At 43.3% G+C, this 25701-nt stretch overlaps 1 long non-coding RNA gene across 1 annotated transcript in view; it reads right to left on the bottom strand.

Moving 5' to 3' along the window:
- Window positions 1-25701, bottom strand: part of LOC140741555 (uncharacterized) — a 59890-nt gene that overhangs the window by 7407 nt on the left and 26782 nt on the right. The window contains exon 2 of the long non-coding RNA XR_012102081.1: window positions 5366-5540. This is a non-coding gene — a long non-coding RNA (uncharacterized lncRNA). The remainder of the gene's footprint in view (window positions 1-5365; window positions 5541-25701) is intronic.

The raw sequence follows: 25701 nt of genomic DNA, 5'->3' as shown, positions 1-25701 counted from the left end.
CCAGACGGAATATAAAGTGTTGCTCCTCCACTCTGAGGGCGGTATATATCACCATATTTTACCCTGAGATTCATTTTCTTACAGGCATCTGCAGAATAGACAAATACCCTTTATCCCTGATGGCTTGTTGGCTTAGATAACTGATCTGCACACACTTTACCATGGGCTGAATCAGACAAAGGTTTGAAGGAGTACCTTCCAATAAATACTCACCTTGGACAGTTGCATCTGAGGTGGCATGAGCATCAGACAATCGGTAGTTTGATCCGAGGACTTTCCAGATGACTCCTTAGTGACAGAGCAAGAGTGCAAGACAAATCCATCAGGAGTAGTGGCTGTAGAGCTGAGGGAAGAAGAGTACGTTTTTGTGCCTCAGACGAAGGCTGTATTAGCATAAGATTGCAAGGTACCCCATGGTTAAGGACAAGGAAGAAGCAAAGTCCATCCAGTGACAAAGTGCAATATAAGATTGAGGAACAAGAAGTTTAAGAGAAACCTTAAAGGGGAGAGAGTTCAAAGGATGGTGTGGTGTCAGCAAGGCAGTGAGAGCTTAAGGTTTCAACTGTGAGGCCGAGCAAGCTGGTAGTCTTTAACCTAATAAGCTGAAACACAGAAGTCCTAATAGTAAGGCAGAAGATAAAGACACAGTGATGAAGTGGGGATGCAACTGTTCATTAAGTGACAGCGGTGACAATGAGAGTGGGTGTGAGGAAATTTCCGTCCCTGATGATATTGGGTCCTGGAACATTGCACCTTACTGCTGTTTACAAGGCACTCTAAAGCAACTGTTGACTTTACAAGAGTACTTGCCTTATGCTAATGATAATAAGTGAATTCCTTTGGGCAGGCTGCTTCTTGTAGGCAATGGACTATCCCGATGAGAGTCCAAAGGATTATCATTGAAAGTGGTGTCATAGGTGGATAGGGTCATAAAGAAAGCTTTTGGCAAATTGGCCTTCATAAGTCAAAGTATTGAGTACAGGAGATGGGATGTTATGTTGAAGTTGTACAAGACATTGTTGAGGCCTAATTTGGAGTATTGTGTGCAGTTTTGGTCATCTACCTACAGGAAAGCTTTAAATAAGTTTGAAAGAGTACAGCGAAGATTTACAAGGATGTTGCTGGGACTGGAGGAGCTGAGTTACAAGGAAAGATTGAATAAGTTAGAAATTTATTCCTTGGAATAGAGGGAGATTAGATAGAGGTATACAAAATTATGACGGGTATAGATAAGGTAAATGTAAGCAGGCATTTTCCACGGAGGTTGGGTGGGACTACAACCAGAAAACCACGGCTTGAGGGTGAAAGATGAAGAGTTTAAAGGCAACATGAGAAGAAACTTCTTCATTCAGAGGGTCATGAGAGTGTGGAACGAGTTGCCAGCACAAGTGGTGCATGCGAACTCGATTTCAAACTTTAAGAGAAGTTTGGATAGGTACATGGATGGTAGGGGTATGGAGGGTTATGGTCCCGGTCCAGGTTGACGGCAGTAGGCAGTTTAAATGGTTTGGCATGGACTAGATGGGCTGAAGGGCCTGTTTCTGTGCTGTACTTTTTCCAAGACTCTGTGACTGCCATTTAACTCTGCATCCAGCAGGCAGCAGAATTTTCTCTGCTCTTAAGGACCCACATCACCCAGGACATGCCCTCTTCTCACTGTTACCATCAGGTAGGAGGTACAGAAGCCTGAAGGCACACACTCAGCGATTCAGAAACAGCTTCTTCCCCTCTGCCATCCGATTCCTAAATGGACATTGAACCCATAAATTATACCTCACTACTTTTTGATTTCTTTTATTTTGCACTACTTATTTTTACTTAACTATTTAATAGACATATATACACTTACTGTAATTCATTTTTCCTCTATATTTGATCATGTATTGTATTGTACTGCTGCTGTAAAGTTAACAAATTCATGACATATGCCAGTGATATTAAACCTGATTCCGATTCTGAAATAACAGGAGCTACCTGCATCTGAGAGTACATCTGAGGAAATTCCTACCATTATTAATAGAGATTACAAGTTGAAGGGAAGCAATATGGAAAGCGGATGCCATGTGGATTAGAACAGACAAACTAATCAAGCCAACAGCTGGTTTCTGGGCTTTGCTTTCAAGACAGTTTCCAGACCACCTTAATGAGTGTATCCCTTTAAGTGGGGAACTGCGTGAATATAGATGTCATATCATTAAACTCTCTGATTGTTCTTGTTGGCTTGCCTTTATGGATTGCCTGGTTCAGGATATTGATAAATGATCTCAGGGGAAACTAACTGGACCAAAGACTCATTAATTACCTTTCTGTTCCCTCCAGGCAAATAGTTCTCAAGCCTTGTGCAAGAGAAATCTTTCACTGGAACACTTTTGTAATTCTACTTAGCAATCATCTGATAAGCTATTAAATAATAAACTGCAGGATAAAATCAGGGGGTGCTTTGTTTTCTTCCTTTTGGCCTCTCTTTCAGTGACATTTAGTCACAAAGTGTTCTGTGCAGAAATGGGTTGTTAGTGTAAAAGCAGACGGGGAGAAGAGAGAACACAGAAATCTACAGCACATTACAGGCCCTTTGGCCCACAATGTTGTGCCGATCATGTTAAATACTCTAGGAACTGCTTAGAATGTCCCTGCCACATAGCCCTCTATTTTTCTAAGCTCCATGTACCTATCTAAGAGCTTCTTAGATCCACCTCACCACCATCACTGACAGTGCATTCCACGCACCCACCACTCTCTGTGTGAAAAACTTACCCCTGTTATCCCCCTTGTACCTACTTCCAAGCACCATAAAACTATACCCCCTTGCGTTAGCTATTTCAGCCCTGGGAAAAAGCCCTTGACTATCCACACGATCAATGCCTGTCATCATCTTATACACCTCTATCAGGTCACCTCTCATCCTCCGTCGCTCCAAGGAGAAAAGGCCATAGTGTAATTATTCATAATATTGTTCAAAAGGAAGCATCGCCTATCCTTGATCCCCCATGTAATGTGCCAGGTAGATCTGGGTAAGTAGTATATACAGTAGCTTGTACCATGAAGCTGGTGTTCCACGTGGCTTGGTCAAATTAACCTGTTTGGAGGCATAGAGTCATGCAGTGTGGAAACAGGCCATTCAGCCCAATTCATCCATGCCAGCCAAGCTAAGCCAGTCCCATTTGCCCTCATTCCTCTAAACATTTCCTATCTATGTATGTGTCCAAATATATCTTTTAAATGTTGTTATTATACCTGCAATCATGCAATTGCTGTTTTGATGCTTGTGGAAATCCAGCAGTTGGCATCGATCTGTACTCTGACTCTAAACTGATCACTCTGACTTTATCCTTTCTATTTTACACAGTCACCTATAAGGCAAACAAGACTAAGAGGGAAACTCAAAAACATGGGCAAATGTAAAGATCGTGAAAAGAAAGTGTTAACGCCTTAGTGAAGTAGGTCCAGAATGCTTGGGAGAGGGGTTTTGAATAGATGTGTAAATTATTTTGATTTTTTTGGCCATTTGCAACTACACATTTGAATTGATCACCCAATGATCCGGAAGCATTTTGTCCCACTGAGTTCCAGTAGTTGCTAATGATGCATTTGTCTGAAATCTTTGGCAGCCTAATGCTGTGGAACAGAGTTTCTGGATGTTCTCTTGCTTTGATATATGTCAGTTATCTGGTAGACTGACAAATCATCCTTCTTCTCCTCAAGCACCGTTAACAGTCACGAACATGTTAAACTGCTCCTTACTACTGTACAGTCAACAGAACACATGTTGGGACTGACAAATACAGACACCAAATTACACCTTGGAGCAGGAGGCCACATTAAAGGTTGATATCACGTCGCAATTTTGTTTACTCAAATAGAGAACAGCAAGGAACTAACTTCTGCATTTCTAATGAGCTCATTAAACCGCGGTAGGCAACCTGTAAACAGCATTAGAGAGAGTAAGTAAACACAACACTTATTCACTGGTATTTTTCCAGAGCTTATTATGAGCAAACAATGGAGAAAATCAGACTGAACAAGCTATCCACTCCGCAGAGCGATCGATGCTCATTATTTATTTAGATGTCAAAAGATTGTTTCAGTTAGTGCTAGCAGGAGGTCCCAGGGCAAATAAATCAGTAAAGATCAGTCCTGCTTTCCAAGCAGTAGGCAGAATGCATTGGAAGACAGAGTCTCTTGAATTTTGAGTTGTGCTCTATACAGAACACTTTCAGGGTGGAGGAGGAGCACCTTATAATCTGTCTGGGTAGCCTTCAACCTGACAGTGAAATTTTTTCCCTCCCCCTTCTACTCCCACTCTAGCCTCTTACCTCTTCTCACCTACCTATCACCTCCCCTTGGTGTCCTTCCTTCTTCCCTTTCTCCTATGATCCACTCTCCTCTCCTATCAGATTCCTTCCTCTCCAGTCCTTTACTTTTCCCACCCACCTGGCTTCACCCATCACCTTCCAGCTAGTCCTTCTCCCCCTCCACCCACCTTCATATTCTGGCATCTTCCCCACTTCTTTTCCAGTCCTGGAGAAGGATTTGGCCCAAAACATCAACAGCTTATTCGCTTCCATAGATGCTGCCTGACCTGCTGAGTTCCTCCAGCATTTTCTGTGTGTGTTGCTAGTTTGGGGCAGCATGGTAGCATAGTAAAGCACAGCACTTTGCAGTACAGGCAACCCGGGTTCAATTCCCCTCGTCACCTGTAAGGAGTTTGTACATTCTCCCTGTGACTGTGAGGGTTTCCTCCCACAGTTCAAAGGCTTACCAGTTGGTAGGTTAATTGGTCATTGTAAATTGTGCCGTGATTAGGCTAGGGTTAAATCAGGGGATTGCTGGATGACATGGCTCAAATGGCCTATTCTTCATTTTATCTCAATAAATAAATGGTAGATAGATAGATAGATAAATAGATAGTGTCATGCTAACTCCTATGCTACTGTGGTGTTTTCTTCCCAATGATACCATCAAGAGCCTGAAGACCCACAGCTCAAGGTTCAACAACAGCTTTTTCCACACTGCCATCAGATTCTTGAACTGACCTGATAAACACTTTCCTCAGCCTTTTGTTTATTTGTCATGGAACCGATGATTAATTTACGTTAAATTAAGTTAATATAATTTAGGTTTGTCATGTTTGGCTGCTGCAGCCAAAAGCTAATTTTCATGGCATTTATACCTCAGTGTGTGCCAACGACAATAAACTTGAACTTGGTAAGTGTAGCTGGGTGGTTGTGCACTTGATTTATTCGAATCAATAAATCCATAAATCCTTTGACACCCACATGGATGCATTGCACTCCATTTTCAACAGACAGTCTGGCTGACACTTAAAAATACAAAAGTTCCTGAGGCTCAAAACTTCAGGTATTACCTGATGGATCTGATGTGTATTCCAGCACTCTGGATAGGCCAGGTACATCTGGGATTGAGGACTGTTTGGAGACCCATGAGGGAGAGAGCTCAAGTGGTCAGGCATCAGGTAGTGGGCCAGGCAGATCAGTCCAGATCCTGAATCAGGGAAAGGGTCTTTTTAACAAAGCTGCTCCCTGCAACAAATAACCATTTATATGAAACAGCCAGTGAAGAAATGCAGCCACCATTATCAAGCATTATGTTAGATTAAGGTCCATATTGTTGTTTTTGTTATATTTTTCCTTGTAGTTTTAGTGTGATATAGTCAATACCTGCTAAATAGGTTTGCTTATCTAAACTGGTTCAAACTGCTTTGCAGCCTATTACACTTAAAAGTTCCTTGTTACTTCTCTGTCTTGTTGGCTAGTGCAAGCCAACTTGCTCAAAAGTCAAAGTTCAAAGCAAACTTATTACCAAAGTACATATATGTCATCATATACAACCCTGAAATTAATTTTCTTGTGGGCATACTCAATAAAATATAATAGAATATCAACCCTAATAGAATCTATAAAAGAACACAAACAAAAAAAAATAAATAAGAAGAAGAAATCTGTGTGTGTGTGTGGCCTCCGTCGGTCGTGGTCGACCATGGGCACTGCTCCTCTGGTAGTCACTGGTTTGTTGAGCAGTGTCGACTGTGGCTATTGAGGCCGATCCTGGAATGGCAGACTCTGCCACAGTTGCTGCATGTGTAGGGTGATAATAATAATAATAATAATAAATAAATAAGCAATAACCATCGAGACATGAGATAAAGAGTCCTTGAAAGTGAATCCATTGGTTATGGGAGCATTTCAATGATGCGGCAAGTTAAGTTGAGTGAAGTTATCCCCTTTGATTCAAGAGCTTGATGGTTGAGCGGTAATAATTGTCCCTGAACTTGGCGGTGTGAGTCCTGAGGCTCCTGTACCACCTTTCTGATGGCAGCAGTGAGAAGAGAGCACGTCCTGAATAGTTGAGGGTCCCTGATGATGGACGCTGCTTTCCTGCAACAACGTTTTGTGTAGATGTGCCCAATGGTAGGGAGGTCTTTACCTGTGATGGACTGGGCCATATCCATTACTTTTTGTTGGATTTTTCATTCAAGGGCACTGGTGTTTCCATACCAGGCTGTGATGCAGCCAGTCAACATACTCTTCCATACACACCTATAGAAGTTTGTCAAAGATTTAGGTGTTATGCCAATTTGGAGTGAATTCAAGTCGCTTCTCAGGCAGGAGTTGATGGGTTTCATCACCAACTTCATTATTGGATGTAAGTGCTACTGGACAATAGTCATTGAGGCAGATTACTACTTTCTCCTGAGACATCGGTGTAAGTGAAGCTTGCTTGAAGCAGGTGGATACCTCAGACTGCCAAAATGAGAGGTTAAAGATCTCAGTGACACTCCAGCCAGTTGATCAGCACAGGTCTTTAGTACTTGATAAGGCACCCCATCTGGACTGGATGCTTTTCATTGGTTCACCCTCCTGAAGGCTGCTCTCACGCAGCAGAGACCAAAATCACACGGTCATCAGGGGCTGTGGGAGTGTGTGATGGTTCCTCCATGTTTTGCTGGTCAAAGCAAGCACAGAAAACATTGAGCTCATCTGGAAGTGAAGTCTTGTTGTCACCTATGTCACTTGATTTATCTGTATAAGAAGTGATAGCATTCAAGCCCTGCACAGCTGTCAAGCATCCTTTGTTAATTCAAGTTTAGTCCAAAATTGCTACTTCACCTGTGAGATGGCTTTCTGGAGATTATACCTAGAAACCTTATAACATTCTTAGTCACCAGACTTGAATGCCTCTGATCTGGCCCATTATGGATCTCTCCCTGACCCATACTTTGATGAACATCCAATAAAAACTATGGTAATCATGAGATTAGCATCTCATTCTTGACTTCCAAAGAACCTTTTGGACAACAGCATCTCTAGATCCAACAATTACAAAATTCTGTAATAGGGGTACAGTGAAATTTCCAGTTTAAACCACATTCAGTCTTAGGGGGCTGTGACTGAGGATCATTAGTTTAATGATTTCATGGTTTAGACCTACTGATGCTAGAGGCAATTGGATTTAGTACTACAAGGGGATTTTATGCTCCCAAGGATAACCTGCTCTATTTGTCGGCCTCAGACTGGGTTCAGATTGTCAGCAGACTCATTCTTAGCTTACTTAGGCCAGGAACTCTCTACTTTGGCTCCAAAATATTTTCCCCTCATGAGGTGAAAACGATTATCAGCCTAGATTCTAGTTTCTAAACAGTTCTAATAGGGCAGTTATTCTCAGTTACCAGGGTGATGGAAGGCATGTCTCCATGGGTAAGGCAAGTACTCAAAGTGGAAAGGATATTACAAAAGAAATTACAAAGTAGAATGCATACTGTATTCTAAGATACTGTACGTGTGTAACTGAGGGTGATTCAGAGGCTGAGCATCATCTATGATTAAATGTGCTTCATTTGGGGGAGCAACATCCCGCCACAGGATTCCAGACAGAACAGTGACAATCCACCCTGGGGCTCCAGACAAGACAGAGACTATCCAACCCAAGGCTCCAGACAGGACAGTGAGTGTCTACCCTGGGGCTCCAGACAAGACAGAGTACATCCAGCCCAGGGCTCTAACTGGGAAAACTGGAGCAGGACCATTCATGGTTGGATGAATTTGGGTCAAGAGGCTAAAGAAATTTAGCACAACTTGTTAATTCTCACTAATTTTTCTAGATGCACCATAGAAAGCATTCTATCCAGATGCATCACGGCTGGGTACGGCAACTGCTCTGCAATTGACGACAAGAAACTGCAGAGAGTTTTGGACACAGCTCAACACATTACAGAAATCAGTGTCACGTCTATGAACTCTGTGTATACTTGGTAGCTCTGTAAAGCAGCCAGCATTATCACAGACACCCACCCACCCCAGACATTCTCTCTGCTCCCCTGTCCCACTGGGCAGAAGTTACAAATTCCTGAAAGCACATACCACTGGGCTCAAGGACAGCTTCTAACCACTGTTATCAAATCCTTGAATGAACCTCTTCTATTGTAAGGTGGACTCTTGGCTTCACAATCCACCTCGTATCGATCTTGCAGTATTGCTTACTTCCACTGCACTCTTTCAATAGTTTGATCTGTATGAACAGTTTGCAAAACAAGTTTTTCGCTGTATCTTAGTACATGTGACAATAATAATGATGGTTCTTGGCAATTTTTACTACGGAAGTGGTTTGCCATTGCCTTCTTCTGGGCAGTGTCTTTACCAGACAGGTGACTCCAGCCATTATCAATACGCTTCAGAGATTGTCTGCCTGATGTCAGTGGTCACCAGCACTTGTGATGTGCACCAGCTGCTCATACAACCATCCATCGCCTGCTTCCGTGGCTTCACGTGACCCTGATCGAGGTGGGAAGAGGGGCTAAGCAGGTGCTACAACTTGCCTAAGGGTGACCTGCAGGCTAGCAGAGGGAAAGAGTGCCTTACGCCTCCTTTGGTTTCTTCACACCACCACTGTCATTGTGTAGGCAGAATGGACAAATATAATAGGCTTTTATATATGAGTTTAATTGCTTCAGAACAACATTGTGGGTGGAAAAGCTGTTTCCTGTGCTATGATAGATGTTCAGCTCTTTCATGGCTCCCCAGCTCCTCTTGAGTTTAAAATAGGTAACACATAGTAAATTTCTTCAAAACAACAGCAGAGCTGGAGAGTTTAATAACGTTCTGTAAAGTTTTAAGAGGAATGGGACATCAAGAATATATTTAAACAAATTAGGTATAAAGCTTGCCAGAGTTGAGAAGAATGAGATTTCCCCACTATATTGTTGGTATCTGACAATAACAGGAAACCTGTGTGTGGGAGTTTTTAAAGAGGAAAAGCCACTGCTCTGGGGCAGTTCCACTCTCTTGACCTCAGAAGTCCAGGTCCAGTGGTACGAACAAGCGTCACAAACTGGGGTCTCCTTGGTTGCAGTGGATGACCATGACGTATTCTATGCCTTGTCATGCCCTTCGCTCTCCACGGAGCGTTGCAGAACGGCTTTCCTGGTCATTGGATCTCACTGTAGATCTCATCCGCCCAGCCCGTCAGAGCTAGGACAGGCTTGTCCCTCTCTCACCAGGGTATGAGGCCCGCCGGCTACCCTCTCCCGGTTTAGCCCACCTGTTAAAGGGGTGTACCGGGGTGTGGCCACTGTCGATTGCAGTCACAGGTGAGAGCTGAGTGTCTGGTGGGGACCAAAGGTGAGTGAGCTGCCCCCAGAATGGACACAACAAGCCCCTTCACTGGAAGTGCTACCCCTCCCTGGACACCACAAGCACCCCAACTCTATAATCACTGTAATAAAACACAGCAGTGAGTTGCCACATTCCGTTGGAATATGATGAGAATTTATCATAGATGGGATGGGTATTCAAACAAAATCTATTTATGATTGAACAGCTATAGTTCTGTAAAAGGGAGAATCTAGTAGGTCTAGACACCTCCCTTTCATCAAACACTGATAAAATCACAGTGTTACTTGCTCCATTTTCTATCCGTGTTTGTCCTGCGCTGGAAACCTCCTTGGATTTGTCCAAAGGTCAAACACTTCTGTGACATTTACTTCAGAGTTTCAACATGAAAGAGCAGATGGCAATGCATTACTGCAGGAACATCAACTTATTAAAACTCAGCCAGCCCCAATACTGTCAATTATTAATAGCTTAGCTATGTTGAAGATATTTTGTAAGAGGGACAATTCAGCATTGCAAGCTTTAAAAAAAATTGTAACAGTTCTGAAGTGTATATAAAATAACTAAAAAAAATTGCTTAATCCACAGTTTAACTGCTGTGAATTAGGCACTGGAGACTAGCTACAATACAGTTACTATTTTGTTCATGCATAAAGTCATAGAGGAGTACAGTACAAAAGCAGGCCCTTTGGCCCATCTAGTCCATGCCAAACCATTTAAACTGCTGACTTCCATCGACCTGCACCAGGACCATAACCCTCAATACCCCTACCATCGATGTTCCCATCCAAACATCGCTTAAGCGTTGAAATCAAGTTTGCATGCATCACTTGCGCTGACAGCTTGTTCCACACTCACAATCCTCTGAGTGTCTCCTCTCATGTTCCCCTTCAACTTCTCACCTTTCACCCTTAACCCATTGAAAGGAGTATTTTAACAAAATCATAAAGATTAGAGCTGCCGCAATGTATGAGGAAGGGCAAAGAATTGGGGGAATTCAGGGCAATTGTACAAGTTTTGAAAACTCAGAACGTAATGAGTGATATAAGTACATTTTCTTCACGTCCTTCTATTTCATTATCCATAAAGAAAGTCAGCTCCTTTTACAGGAGAAAATAACAGAATGGAAACATAGTTAATTATACTGTAATTAGACATTTGTGCCAATCTTCTGGTTAATGTTCCAGGGATCATAAATCTGATTGTTTTAGAAGTAATTGGATTTGGTAACTCTAGAGAATTCTATGTTTTCAGTCAGGTCTAAGAAACTACAGATTCTCATTCCTATTCCCGTTCCAACATGTCAGCCCACGGCCTCCTCTTGTGCCAAGATGAGGCCACCCTCAGGGTGGAGGAGCAACATCTTATATTCCATCTGGGTAGTTTCCATCCTGATGTCATGAATATTGATTTCCCAAGCTTCCAGTTAAAAAAAATCCCTCCCCCTCCTCTCTTCTTTTCCCCACCTCTTACCTCTTCTCACCTGCCTATATCAGCTCCCCCTGGGTCCTTTCCCCCTTCCTTTTCTCCTGTGGTCCACTCTCCTCTCCTATCAGATACCTTCCTCTCCATTCCCTCAGGATCAATAAAGTATGTCTGTCTGTCCAGCCCTTGACCTTTCCCACCCACCTGGCTTCACCTATCTCCTTCTAGCTATCCTCCTTCCCCCTCCCCCACCTTTTTCTTCTGGCATCTTCCCCCTTCCTTCCCAGTCCTGATGAAGTGTCTCGGCCTGAAACTTCAACTGTCTATTCATTTCCATGAATGTACCTGACCTGCTAAGTTCCTCCAGCATTTTATGTGAGTTGCTTTGGATTTCCAGCATCTAACTACTAACAACTAACTCATATATAAAATTTTTGTAATTCATTATCCTTAAAAGACAAATTCAAATACCCCATTACATATAAAGTGCCATGGTCATTTAGGGCGGAGGGTCACACTAATAGTCAATGATTACAACTGAGCATCACTTCTAGGAGACCTTGCTGTTCACATTCTGGGAACAAAGAGTTAATGATGTAAAACAAAAGACGTTGTAAACTATTAAATAAAATGAGGCAATGCTATTTAGAGATGAATTGTTTCTATTATTAGATGCTTTTACAGATTCAGGGTGGAACAGAGGTTAAACCATATGGTAGTTTCATCCCTTTCAATGTCATTACTGAGGTTTGTCTCATATCTGGGGAAAATTTCTCATGCAATGGCTCAATGGACAGTCCAGTCAATTTTCTATTTCTCTAGATAATCTGGCAGGCTCCTGCTGGACTGATTGATCAGAAGAGCTTTTCAGGGAATCTCCGGGATTAATGTCAAATGAACTGATTTGAAATCTGAGGTGCAATGGGACTTGGGAGTCCCTGTGCAGGGTTCCCAAAAGGTTCATTTGCAGGTTGAGTCGATGATGAGGAAGGCAAATGCAATGTTAGCATTCATTTCAAGAGGTCTAGAATATAAAAACAAGGATCTAATGTTGAAACTTTATAAAGCACTGGTGAGACCTCACTTGGAGTATTATGAACAGCTTTGGGCCCCTTATCAAAGAAAGGATGTGCTGAAACTGGAGAGGGTTCAAAAGAGGTTCATGAAAATGATTCCAGGATTGAACGGCTTGTCATATGCAGAGCATCTGATGGCTCTGGGCCTGTATTCACTGGAATTCAGAAGGATGAGGGGTGACCTAATTGAAGCCTATCGAATGGTGAAAGGCCTTGATAGAGTGGATGTTTCCTGTGGTAGGAGAGTCTAAGACCAGAGGACACAGCCTCAGAATAGAGGGGCGTCCTTTTAGGATGGAGATGAGTAGGAATTTCTTCAGCCAGAGAGTGGTGAATCTGTGTAATTCATTGTCACAGGCAGCTTTGGAGGCCAAATCTTTATGTATATTTAAGGCAGAGGTTGATAGATTCTTGACTGGTCATGGCATGAAGGCATACAGGGAGAAGGCAGGAGATTGGGGGTGAGGGGGAAATGGATCAGCATGATGAAATGACAGAACAGACTCAATGGGACAATTGGCCTAATTCTGCTCCTATATCTTATGGTCTTATGGTCTTTACGAGGCTCTGTGGGAGTTAGCAGCTTTGAACCTACACTATGTGTTACAAAGATGGCAAATCCACTCTTCAAAGACAGGAAGGTGCCTTTAAGAAAAACTAGGAGTAAAGGCAGAAGAGAACATGCTCCGGGTAAATTATTGCCATCTATTTGCTATTTTTCTGCAAAACATGAGATGGATATGAGATAACAATATACGCTTAGGCAAAGTCGATTACAACCTCTAGACAACTTGGAGAATTTTGCAGCTAATGAAGTATTCTTGAACCTATTTTTGAACAATAATGAATGTGTCAATCAATTGCCATAGATCAAATTGTAGCATTAGTTGCAAGAAATAGGAATCTGAAAATAATCAAATGCTATGCTTCAATAGGAATAGTGGAAAGATGAACAAACTCTGCTTCGAGACAACAACAGATGCAAAGTAATCAGAATTGTTTAACATCAAGAATGTTATGTGGCAAGATATCTGTAACATAAGTGGAGCGAAGTAGTGGTTTTGCTGAGGGTGTAGGATCAGCTGGGCACTAAATTAGAATGTAGAAACACAAAAGTTGATCATCTTTGGATTGAACTTAAGCTATGTGACAATTGGCATAGTGTCAAGATCAGAGTGTCAAAGATCGGTGTGGGATAATTGGGTTTAGACCGATGGAGGACTGGCCCCAGTGTTGGGGAATGAAGCAGCTGTTATGATGATAGTCATTATTTAAACTGGCCCTGATCTTTGTGACCTCATCAAGAACTGCTTTGGCCTGTAGCCAGGGCTTCAGTAGAAATTAGATACAGTGATGCTCATAGTGGTGGCTGAAAGGAAATGGTGGATAGAATTAGGTGAGGGAAATTTAGAAAGTTGGGCACCATAGTAGTGTAGCCGTTAGTGTGACACTACCCAGCTCGGGGTGTCAGAGTTTGGAGATCAATCATCTGTAAGGAGTTTGTATGTCCTCCCCTGGGAATGTGTGGGTTCCTTCATGTGTTCCGGATTCCTCCCACACTCCAAAAGTGTACTGGTTCGTTGGTTAATTGGTCTTTGTAGATTAGTCCTGGGTTAAATCAGTAGGTTGTTGGTGATGCAGCCAATAAAATAAAAACTAAAAAGAGTGAACACACTGACATTGCTGAGCAGCAACAGATATAAAGATAGAGTTTGGCAGGAAGGGTAACAGCTAAAAATGTGTGCAATGTAGAGAAAAATGGCAAAAAGAAAAACTCCACTTAAGTGCTTGCAGCTTTCAATCAAGATAGGTGAATTGATGCCACGATGAGGAATGAATGGGTATTATCTGAGTGCCAGCACTGGTATGGTTGCTAAGTGACTGAATATTCAGTGATTCTTGACATACCAGATGGGGGAAGGGAGGTTGCTCTCTTAATACTACCTGAGATCAGCACAGCTGTGAGAAATGATCATGATTTGGAAAATCAAGATGTGCATCAGGCCTCATGGAGTTCAGAAATACTGCAGTATGGAAAAGAACTCCTATGGGAGCAGTCTGCAGCTGCCTGACAGTAGACCTTACATTGCAGGACAGAGTACAACTCAAGAAATAATGGGGGCTTGTACGAAAAGAACTCCAATAATCAATGGTGACTTAAAACAGGCAGCTGGAGAGTTATGTATATTTAAGGCCGAGGTTGATAGATTCTTGGTTGTTCAGGGAATGAAGGGATACAGGGAGAAGGCAGGAGATTGGGACTGAGAGGAACAATCGATCGGTCATGATGAAATGGTCTAAATGGAGCAGACTCGTTGGGCTAAATGGCCTAATTCTGCTCCTATATCTTATGGTCTTATGGTCTAAATCTTCATATCATTTGGATAAACCAATTTGGCAAAGGGATCCTTGAGCAAAAGTTCATGTCCAGTTTCTTAAAGTAATATTTTGTGGAACTAGTCAGGGATAGGGCTACAGTATTTTTGATCTGGCCATGTGGAATGATCTCATGGAAGAAGATCCTCTGGGAAAGAGTGATCATAACTTGATAGAACTCCACATTCAGTTTGAGATTTGAAAACAGAAGTCTGAAACAAGTGTGGTAACCTTAATGAGAGTTAATTAGATATGAGGGCAATGCTGATTAAATTGAATTGGAAAAATAAATTTTGAGAAATTCAACCAAAATGTATTTCACAGAGAATTGGGGAGGTGCAGTACTGTAGTGGTTAGCACGACGCTTTACAGTATCAGTGATCCGGGTTCAATTCCTGCCACTGTCTAAGGAGTATGCACGTTCTCCCAGTGACTGAGTGGGTTTTTCTGAGTGCTTTGGTTTCCTCCCACAGTCCAAAGGCATACCAATCAGTAGGTTATTTTGTCATTGTAAATTGTCCCGTAATTAGGCTCAGATTAAATTGGAGGTTGCTGGGCAGCGTGGTTTGAAAGGTTGGAAGGGCCTACTCCATGATGTATCTTAATAACTAAATAAAGAATTAAAGACTCTTTGAAAAGGATGACATAGACATGTCTAACTATATAAATTGAGGATGATAGCGATTTTGCAGAAAAGATAGAGGAAGTTGAGAAGGGTAGTGATAAAGAAAGAGTAGTGGTGACAAAGGATGACAGAAACAAATATGAAGAGGAAGAGAATAGTCAGTGATAGTAAACTAATGAAAACTATGATAGTACCAGCCTCTTCAGAAAGAGACTGGTTAAGCTAAATAATAATCTTTATAACTAAGCTGTGAAATTAAAATAGGAATTAAGGAAATTGCAGGAATTTTGGCAAATTATTTTATATATATCATCATAATAGAAGCTAATAAAAGTATTCCAATAATATAAAATCCATGGACAAAAAGGAGAGAGGAATCTCAAACAATCCCTACTACAAGAGAAAAAGTACAAAGTGAAAGTGAAATAATGGGGCTAAAGGCTTAATCCCAGGGACTTAGACGAAGTGACTGGCAAGGTATGGTAGTCATCTTCCAAAATATCCTAAATTGTGACGGAAATGGCAAACCACTTCTGTAGAAAAAATTGACATAGATAGACCATGATCACCCATGACACATGTTGATGAGTGTAACATCTGTAATTGGGAATTTTGAAAAGTAGAAACCCCCAGATGCCAAAAAAACCTAAAATAAAAACTGAAAATGTAAATACTCAGCATGTCAGGAAGCATCTACGAAGAAAGAATGAGATCTCAGTCATTTTAATTACATGGTCTTGATTTGCAATATCTGCCAGTGTTCCTCTGGGTATCCTGGAAAATACTAGTGGATTTAAGTTTTAGGTTGCAGTGACAATTGCAATGGAGAAAACCATGACTGTCAGTGCAGAATATTCTAGGGAGGGACAGAATCAGAATCAGGTTTATTATCACTGGCATGTGTCATTAAATCGGTTAACTAAGCAGCAGCAGTTCAATGCAATACATAACCTAGAAGAAAAAAGTATAATAAAATAATATTAATAAATAATAAGTAAATCAATTACAATATATGTATATTGAATAGATTAAAAATTGTGCAAAAAACTGAAATAATATATATTAGAAAAGTGAGGTAGTGTCCAAAGATTCAATGTCCATTTAGGAATTGGATGGCAGAGCGGAAGAAGCTGGTTCCTGAATCTCCAGGCTTCTGTACCTCCTACTTGATGGTAACAGTGAGAAAAGGGCATGTCCTGGGTGCTGGAGGTCCTTAATAATGGACACTGCCTTTCTGAGACATTGTTCCCTGAAGATGTCCTGGGTACTTTGTAGGCTAGTACCCAAGATGGAGCCAGCTAAATTTACAACCCTCTGCAGCTTCTTTCAGTCCTGTGCAGTAGCACCTCCCCACCCCCCCACACACCAATACAACATATTGATATAGCCTGTCAGAATGCTCTCCACAGTACATCTACAGAAGTTTTTGAGTGTGCTTGTTGACATGCCAAATCTCTTCAAACTACTAATAAAGTATAGCCACTGTCTTGCTTTCTTTATAACTGCATTGATATATTGGGATCAGGATAGGTCCTCAGAGATCTTGACACCCAGGAACTTGAAATTGCTCACTCTTTCCACTTCTGATCCCTCTGTGAGATGGCAGATCTCACAGATCAGATGTGTTCCTTCATCTTACCCTTCTTGAAGTCCACAATCAACTCTTTCGTCTTACTGACGTTGAGTGTCAGGTTGTTGCTGCGGCACCACTCCACTAGTTGGTATATCTCACTCCTGTACGTCCTCTTGTCACCATCTGAGATTCTACCAACAATGGTTGTATCGTCAGCAAATTTATAGATGGTATTTGAGCTATGCCTAGCTACACAGTCATATGTGTATATAGAGAGTAGAGCAGTAGGCGAAGCACACACCCCTGCGGTGCACCAGTGTTGATCGTCAGAGTGGAGGAGATGTTAATATCATAGGACCATAAGGTATAGGAGCAGAAGTAAGCCACTCAGCCCATCGAGTCTGTTCTGCCATTCAATCATGGGTTGATCCAATTCTTCTAGTCATCCCCACTCCCCTGCCTTCTCCCCATACCCTTTGATTCCCTGGCTAATCAAGAACCTATCTACCTCTGCCTTAAATGCACCCAATGACTTGGCTTCCACAGCTGCTTGTGGCAACAAATTCCACAGATTTACCACTTTTGACTAAAGTAATTTCTCCACATCTCTGTTCTAAATGGACGTCCTTCAACCCTGAAGTTGTGCCCTCTTGTCCTGGACTCCCCTACCATGGGAAGTAACTTTGCCATATTTAATCTTGGCCTTCTAACATTCAGAATGTTTCTATGATATCATCCCTCATTCACCTGAATTCCAGGGAATACAGCCCAAGAGCTGCCAGATGTTCCTTATGCGGTAACCCTTTCATTCCTGGAATCATTCTTCTGAATCCTCTCCAATGACAGTATATCCTTTCTAAAATAAGGAGCCCAAAACTACACACAATACTCCAAGTGTGGTCTCACGGGTGCCTTTCTGAGCCTCAACATCACATCCCTGCTCTGATATTCTATACCTCTAGAAATGAATGCCAACATTGCATTTGCCTTCTTCACCACCGACTCAACCTAGAGGTTAACCTTTAGGGTATCCTGCACAAGGACTCCCAAATCCCTTTGCATCTCTGCATTTTGAATTCTTTCCCCAAATAATAGTCTGCCCATTTATTTCTTCCGCCAAAGTGCATGACCATACACTTTCCAACATTTCATTTGTATTTCATTTGCCACTTCTTTGCCCATTCCCCTAGATAGATAGATAGATAAATAGATACTTTATTCATCCCCATGGGGAAATTCAACATTTTTTCCAATGTCCCATAAACTTATTGTAGCAAAACTAATTACATACAATACTTAACTCAGTAAAAATATGATATGCATCTAAAATCACCCTTTCAAAAAGCATTAATAATAGCTTTTAAAAAGTTCTTAAGTAGTTTACTTAAATACATTGAGTCCTAACCCCGGCACTTTAACATATCTTACTCCTGGCGGTTGAATTGTAAAGCCGAATGGCATTGGGGAGTATTGATCTCTTCATCCTGTCTGAGGAGCATTGCATCGATAGCAACCTGTCGCTGAAACTGCTTCTCTGTCTCTGGATGGTGCTATGTAGAGGATGTTCAGGGTTTTCCATAATTGACCGTAGCCTACTCAGCGCCCTTCGCTCAGCTACCGATGTCATACTCTCCAGTACTTTGCCCATGACAGAGCCCGCCTTCCTTACCAGCTTATTAAGACATGAGGCGTCCCTCTTCTTAACGCTGCCTCCCCAACACACCACCACAAAGAAGAGGGCGCTCTCCACAACTGACCTATAGAACATCTTCAGCATCTCACTACAAACATTGAATGACGCCAACCTTCTAAGGAAGTACAGTCGACTCTGTGCCTTCCTGCACAAGGCATCTGTGTTGGCAGTCCAGTCTAGCTTCTCGTCTAACTGTACTCCCAGATACTTGTAGGTCTTAACCTGCTCCACACATTCTCCATTAATGATCACTGGCTCCATATGAGGCCTAGATCTCCTAAAGTCCACCACCATCTCCTTGGTCTTGGTGATATTGAGACGCAGGTAGTTTGAGTTGCACCATATCACAAAGTCCTGTATCAGTTTCCTATACTCTTCCTCCTGTCCATTCCTGACACACCCCACTATGGCCGTGTCATCAGCGAACTTCTGCACATGGCAGGACTCCGAGTTATATTGGAAGTCTGATGTGTACAGGGTGAACAGGACCGAAGAGAGCACGGTCCCCTGCGGCACTCCTGTGCTGCTGACCACCGTGTCAGACCTACAGTCTCCCAACCGCACATACTGAGGTCTATCTGTCAAGTAGTCCACTATCCAATCCACCATGTGAGAGTCTACTCCCATCTCCGTTAGTTTGTGCCTTAAGATCTTGGGCTGGATGGTGTTAAAGGCACTCGAGAAGTCCAGGAATGTAATCCTCACAGCACCACTGACCCCATCCAGGTGAGAGAGGGATTTGTGCAGCAAATACTTGATAGCATCCTCCACTCCCACCTTCTCCTTATACGCAAACTGAAGAGGATCCTGGGCGTGCCTGGTTTGTGGCCTCAGATTCTGTATTATCAGCCGCTCCATCGTCTTCATCACGTGCGACGTCAAGGCAACAGGTCTGAAGTCATTCAACTCCTTTGGTTGTGGTTTCTTCGGTACAGGGACAATACAGGATGTTTTCCACTGTCTGGGTACTCTTCTCTGCTCCAGGCTCATGTTGAAGATGCGCTGTAGTGGTTCTCCCAGCTCAGTCGCACAGGCCCACAGTAATCGTGGGGATACTCCATCCGGTCCAGCCGCCTTGCTGGTACAGATCTTCCTCAGTTGACCTTCCACCTGTGCAGCCGTAATCCTGGGCGTGGGCAAGGTCTCCTGTGAGTGGCTATTTTCCTGTGAGGGAAGTAAGAGGGAGGACGAGTAGAAAGACAAGCCTGGTGTGGAGTTCTGCGGTGAGGATGAGATTGTGCTGTCGAACCTATTGAAGAAGTTGTTCAGCTGGTTCGCTTTCTCCACATCTCCACTTATGTTTGCCCCCCGCTTTGCACCGCATCCGGTGATGATCTTCATCCCATCCCACACCTCCTTCATGCTTTTTTTCTGCAGCTTTTGTTCTAGCTTCCTCCTATACTGCTCCTTTGCCCCCCTTATCTGTACTCTGAGTTCCTTCTGAACTCTTTTAAGCTCCAACCGATCACCATCTTTAAAGGCCCTCTTCTTCTGATTTAGGAGGCCTTTGATGTGACTAGTGATCCAGGGCTTATTATTGGGATAGCAGCGAACAGTTCTAACAGGAACAACGACATCCACACAAAAGTTAATATAGTCCGTTGTGCATTCAGTGACCTCCCCAACGCCCCTACAAAGCCCCCCTTGCAGTTCATCCCAGTTAGTAGTACCGAAGCAGTCTCTCAGGGCCTGTTCAGCTTCAGGAGTCCACTTTCTAAAAGAGCGTGTAGTCTTTTAAATTATCTAAGTCTCTCTTATCACCAATCTGCACAGATTGTGGTCTTCCAGTTAGGAAGCTGAGGATCCAATTGCAGAGGGAGGTACAGAGGCCCAGGTTCTGTAACTTCTCAATCAGGATTGTGGGAATGATGGTATTAAATGCTGAGCTATAGTCGATGAACAGCATCCTGACGTAGGTGTTTGTGTTGTCCAGGTGGACTAAAGCCATGTGAAGAGCCATTGAGATTGCATCTGCCGTTGACCTATTGTGGCGATAGGCAAATTGCAATGGGTCCAGGTCCTTGCTGAGGCAGGAGTTCAGTCTAGTCATGACCAAACTCTCAAAGCATTTCATCACTGTTGATATGAGTGCTACCAGGCAATTGGCATTAAGGCATCGCACATTATTCTTCTTAGGCACTGGTATAATTGTTGCCTTTTTGAAGCAAGTGAGAACTTGCGCCCGTAGCAGTGAGAGGTGAAAATATCCTTGAATACTCCTGTTAGTTGGTTGGCACAGGTTTTTAGATCCTTACCGGGTACTCCATCGGGACCTTCTGCCTTGTGAGGGCTCACCCTCTTTAACGACAGCCTAACATCGGCCTCTGAGACAGAGATCACAGGGTCATTAGGTGCAGGAGGGATCTTCGGAGCTGTAGCTGTGTTCTCCCTTTCAAAGCGTGAATAGAAGGCATTGAGTTCATCTGGTAGTGAAGCACTTCTGTCATTCATACTATTGGGTTTTGCTTTGTAGGAAGTAATGCCTTGCACAGTGTGGTTTGTGAAACAGGTCCCTGGAGCTGATAATCCTTCTGAGGTGTCTTGAAAGCTGAATATTCTGTTTTCCCAGTTTGAACTGGTCCTGCTCATCCAATCAATACAGAAGTGTGAAAATATCTGAAAGCAACTGGCTGAGCTGCTGTTTTAGAACATCGGCAATGCCAGGATACATAGTAAACCTTGCTTAAGGCACTCAGAGATGTAGTCATGAAGATTCTAATAAGGAGAGCATATGGTGCCTGGAAGTTACTCATGCTGGACACAGTTGATTACTAAAGGCCAGGTAAGGGAAAAACTCTAATCATTTTGGAGTTTGTCAAAGAACCTACACAGAATATAGAACATTACAGCACACTACAGGCCCTTCAGCCCAAAATATTGTGCCAACCCTCAAACCGACTCTAAGATCATTCTAATGCTTCCCTCCCGCATATCCTTCCATTTTTCTTTCATCCATGTTCATTCGTTTGTTATGTCCCAGGTCATATTATGTAGGCAATCATGATCATGATCTGACCACAACTGTTCTTGGCAATATTTTTCTACAGAAGTGGTTTGCCATTGCCTTCTTCTGGGCAAGACAGGTGACCCCAGCCTTTATCAATACCCTTCAGAGGCTGTCTGCCTGGTGTCAGTGGTCACATAACCAGGACATGATATGTACCAGCTGCTCGTACGACCATCCACCACCTGCTCCTATGGCTTTACGTGACCCTGATCGGGGGGCTAAGCAGGTGATGTCCCTTACCCAAGGGTGACCTCCAGGCTTGCAGAAGGAAGGAACACCTTACACCTTCTTTGGTAGAGACGTATCTCCACCCCACCCCCCATTCATCCATGTGTCTATCTTAATGTCTCTAATGTATCTGCCTCTACCACTATCCTTAGCAGTGCATTCTCTGTGTAAGAACCTACCTTTGACATTCTGCCTATATTTTTCTCCAATAACCTTAAAATTATACCCTCTCGTGTTAGCCATTTCTGGGAAAAAGGCACTGGCTATCCACTCTAACTATGCTCCTTATCATTTCGTATACCTCAGTCAAATTGTCTCTCATCATCCTTCACTCCAAAGAGAAAAGCCAAAACTCACTCAACCTTTCCTCATAAGACATATTCTCTAATCGAGGCAGCAAGAAGAACCGGAGATCTGTACCAGTTGTCATGGCTGACGTTCATTCTTGAACTAGCATCACTAGGTTACGGATTATCTAGTTAAGATTGCCATGCTGAACGTAGATTCTTGCAAAGTGTGCCTGCACCATTGTCAACAGTGACAATATTTAAATTGGAACAGGAAAGTCTCTCCCAGCCCAGTCAACCTTGAATAAAATTCTCCACATGGACACCTGAGGACTGTTGTCTAGATTGGGAATATTGTCCCAGAGACAAATCAAGCCTAGTTGTACTCACAGAACCATACCATACAGATAGGACACCAGACTCGTCTATCACACTCATAGTGTACATCCTATCCTCCTAGCAAGAGAGATGTATTTGGATGACAGTACAGGTAGGTGGAACTGGACTGATGTCCCCAAACTCAAGTCCATTAACAAATTTATAAAATGTGGAAATGTGACCCTCTCAGACTCCATGCAAGTCACAGGGAATCTCTTCATGATTTCCACCTACCATCCTCCCTCATCTGATGGATCAGTACTCCTCCTGATGAAGGTTCTTGCCCTTACACAGTGACTGTTTATTCCTCTCCATTGATGCTGCCTGATCTGCTGAGTTCCTCCAGCATTTTGTGTGTGCTACTCCCTTGCTCAACAGCACTGTGGGAGGAACTTTCACCAGAACAATTACAGAGTGAGGCATCTGCTGGACAAATGGGGTATGCAATATGTGCTGGGTGGGCTGGTCGTGATGCTTGCATCCTTAGAAACGAGCAAGTAAAAATAATAGGCTACTCGGCATTCAGAGTTGGCCTGAGCCAATGGAATTTGCTGTACATGTGTAAGTTTCTTCTTTTTTGCTGTACTCTTATGTGCACACAAGTTCAAGTTTAATTATCATTCACCATACATGAATATAGGCAAATGAAACAGTGTTCCTTCGGGGCCAACGTGCAAAGCACAGTACCACTGGCACACAGCACATGCCACAAATAGCACACATGGTTACAATTTCAGAAGTTTATTTATTATCAAAATATACAATTCTGAGCCTCTTCTCCAGATAGCCACAAAACCAAGAAAGTAAGGAATGGCAGAACAATCATCAACCCCCAAATCCCAGCTTTCCCACACAAAAAAAGAACAAAAATGGAACAGGCACATCAACCCCAAATCCCCCTCCCCCACGCACAAAAAAATGAGAAAGCACAGAATGTAAAAAACTATAAGATTGAAAAAAAGTCCATAGTCCAAGTCCATGTCCAAAACACAGAAAACCTGGGTAACATTCTCTGGGCCCAGTGGCAGGCTGTCCCCTCTCCGTAGCACAGTGATCCCACCAGTGATCAAAAGGCAGTCTCCCCTCTCCATAGCAGAGCGATCCCACCAGTGATCAAAAGACAGTCTCCCCTCTCCGTAGCAGAACAATCCCAACAGTGATCAAAAGGCAGTCTCCCCTCTCCAGTAGCAGAACGATCCCATCAGTGATCAAAAGACAGTCTCCCCTCTCCGGCAGCAGAACAATCCCACCAGTGATCAAAAGGCAGTCTCCCCTCTCCGTAGCAGACGATCCCACCAGCGATCAAAAGGCAGTCTCCCCTCTCCGTAGCAGAACGATCCCCCAAGTGATCAAAAGGCAGTCTCCCCTCTCCGTAGCAGAACGATCCCAACAGTGATCAAAAGGCAGTCTCCCCTCTCCGTAGCAGAGCGATCCCACCAGTGATCAAAAGGCAGTCTCCCCTCTCCGTAGCAGACGATCCCACCAGTGATCAAAAGGCAGTCTCCCCTCTCCGTAGCAGAGCGATCCCATCAGCGATCAAAAGGCAGTCTCCCCTCTCCGTAGCAGAACGATCCCCCAAGTGATCAAAAGGCAGTCTCCCCTCTCCGTAGCAGAACGATCCCACCAGTGATCAAAAGGCAGTCTCCCCTCTCCGTAGCAGAACGATCCCCCAAGTGATCAAAAGGCAGTCTCCCCTCTCCGTAGCAGAACGATCCCACCAGTGATCAAAAGGCAGTCTCCCCTCTCCGTAGCAGACGATCCCACCAGTGATCAAAAGGCAGTCTCCCCTCTCCGTAGCAGACGATCCCACCAGTGATCAAAAGGCAGTCTCCCCTCTCCGTAGCAGAACGATCCCCCAAGTGATCAAAAGGCAGTCTCCCCTCTCCGTAGCAGAACGATCCCACCAGTGATCAAAAGGCAGTCTCCCCTCTCCGTAGCAGAACGATCCCCCAAGTGATCAAAAGGCAGTCTCCCCTCTCCGTAGCAGAACGATCCCACCAGTGATCAAAAGGCAGTCTCCCCTCTCCGTAGCAGAACGATCCCACCAGTGATCAAAAGGCAGTCTCCCCTCTCCGGTAGCAGAGCGATCCCACCAGTGATTAAAGGACAGGCAGCCAGTGCTCACCTTCCACATTTGCCTCAATGTTTCACTCTCCCTCATCGCTTTTATCAGCAAACAATGGCAGCTGTAACTGGTTCAATAAAGTCGAACATCAGCCCGTGCCCCATGCCGCAGCCTTCTTGCTACAAGTTTAGCGCACACTTCATCTGTCTCACAGAATCCTCTCAGAGACTACAAAGCATTGAAACACCCAAATAATCTCCATAATGCAAATTAAAGGCTCCAATAGCTCCAGAATCACATTCAAGACCTAGCAGCTGGTACATCTTTGGACTGTAGGAGGAAACCGTAGCACAGTCACAGGGAGCACAGTCATTGTGTTTCCTCCCACAGTCCAGACATACTGGTTGGTTGGTTAATTGGTCATTGCAAATTGTCCCATGATTAGGCAAGGGTTAAATCGGGGGACTGCTGGGTGGTGTGACACAAATGGGCTGGTATTTGTGTGCTGTATTTCAATAAAAAAAATAAAATTTATGTAACCCAATTCCCCGAATGTCCAGCTTGTTCTTCCACTGAGTGAACACTGGAGGGCAGCACCAAGCAGTACTTGCGTTCTTAGCATCCAGCAGTGACTTGGAAGAGAGATACAAGGGAACTCCTTTTAAGATGAACTAAAATCATGTTGGAAATGCTGAACTGGTCAGGTTGCATGGGAGGAAAGAGAAATAGAAGCGATGTTTCAGATTCCCGTAGCTATCCAGCTTCTCAGCAAAATTCACTCAGATGTAATACCCTAACTGTCCCTGAACAACATCTGTTAAATGGTCTTTCCTGCTCTCCTTGTTCTGTTGACAATTATTTAATCTGTTCATATGTTCACATTTATTTAAATTTGATTATTGACATTTGCGCATGTGATCGTCCTAATTGCTGATTGCTCATGACTGTTTGCACTATTGTCTTATAAATTGTTGATTGCTGTTGTGTTGTCTGTAATGATACTGTCCTGTGTTTTATGCTTGACAACAAACCACAATCAATTCTGATATGTTTCACATACTGGTAATAAAGTGATTCCGATTCTGACCCTGTGGGCAGCTTATGGAATGTATCTCCAGAGTACATGCATTACAACCTTTGGATTCCATGTCAACTTCAACAATTTCAGTCATCCAGATACATTTCCCCTCTCTTCTTTAGCTATTTCAAGCTTCAGACATTATTCCTCTGTTTCATCACCCTCTCCCAGACATGCCTCCAAAACTCACAATCTCGCCGCCTCTCCAGCCTGCCACAGCCCTTCCATCATGATCACTGCATCTCCCTTTCTCTACAACTAAAA

This window comes from Hemitrygon akajei, chromosome 18 (genome assembly GCF_048418815.1).
Source record: "Hemitrygon akajei chromosome 18, sHemAka1.3, whole genome shotgun sequence".
Taxonomy (NCBI): Eukaryota; Metazoa; Chordata; class Chondrichthyes; order Myliobatiformes; family Dasyatidae; genus Hemitrygon; species Hemitrygon akajei.
This window is presented reverse-complemented; position numbering and strand designations above follow the sequence as displayed.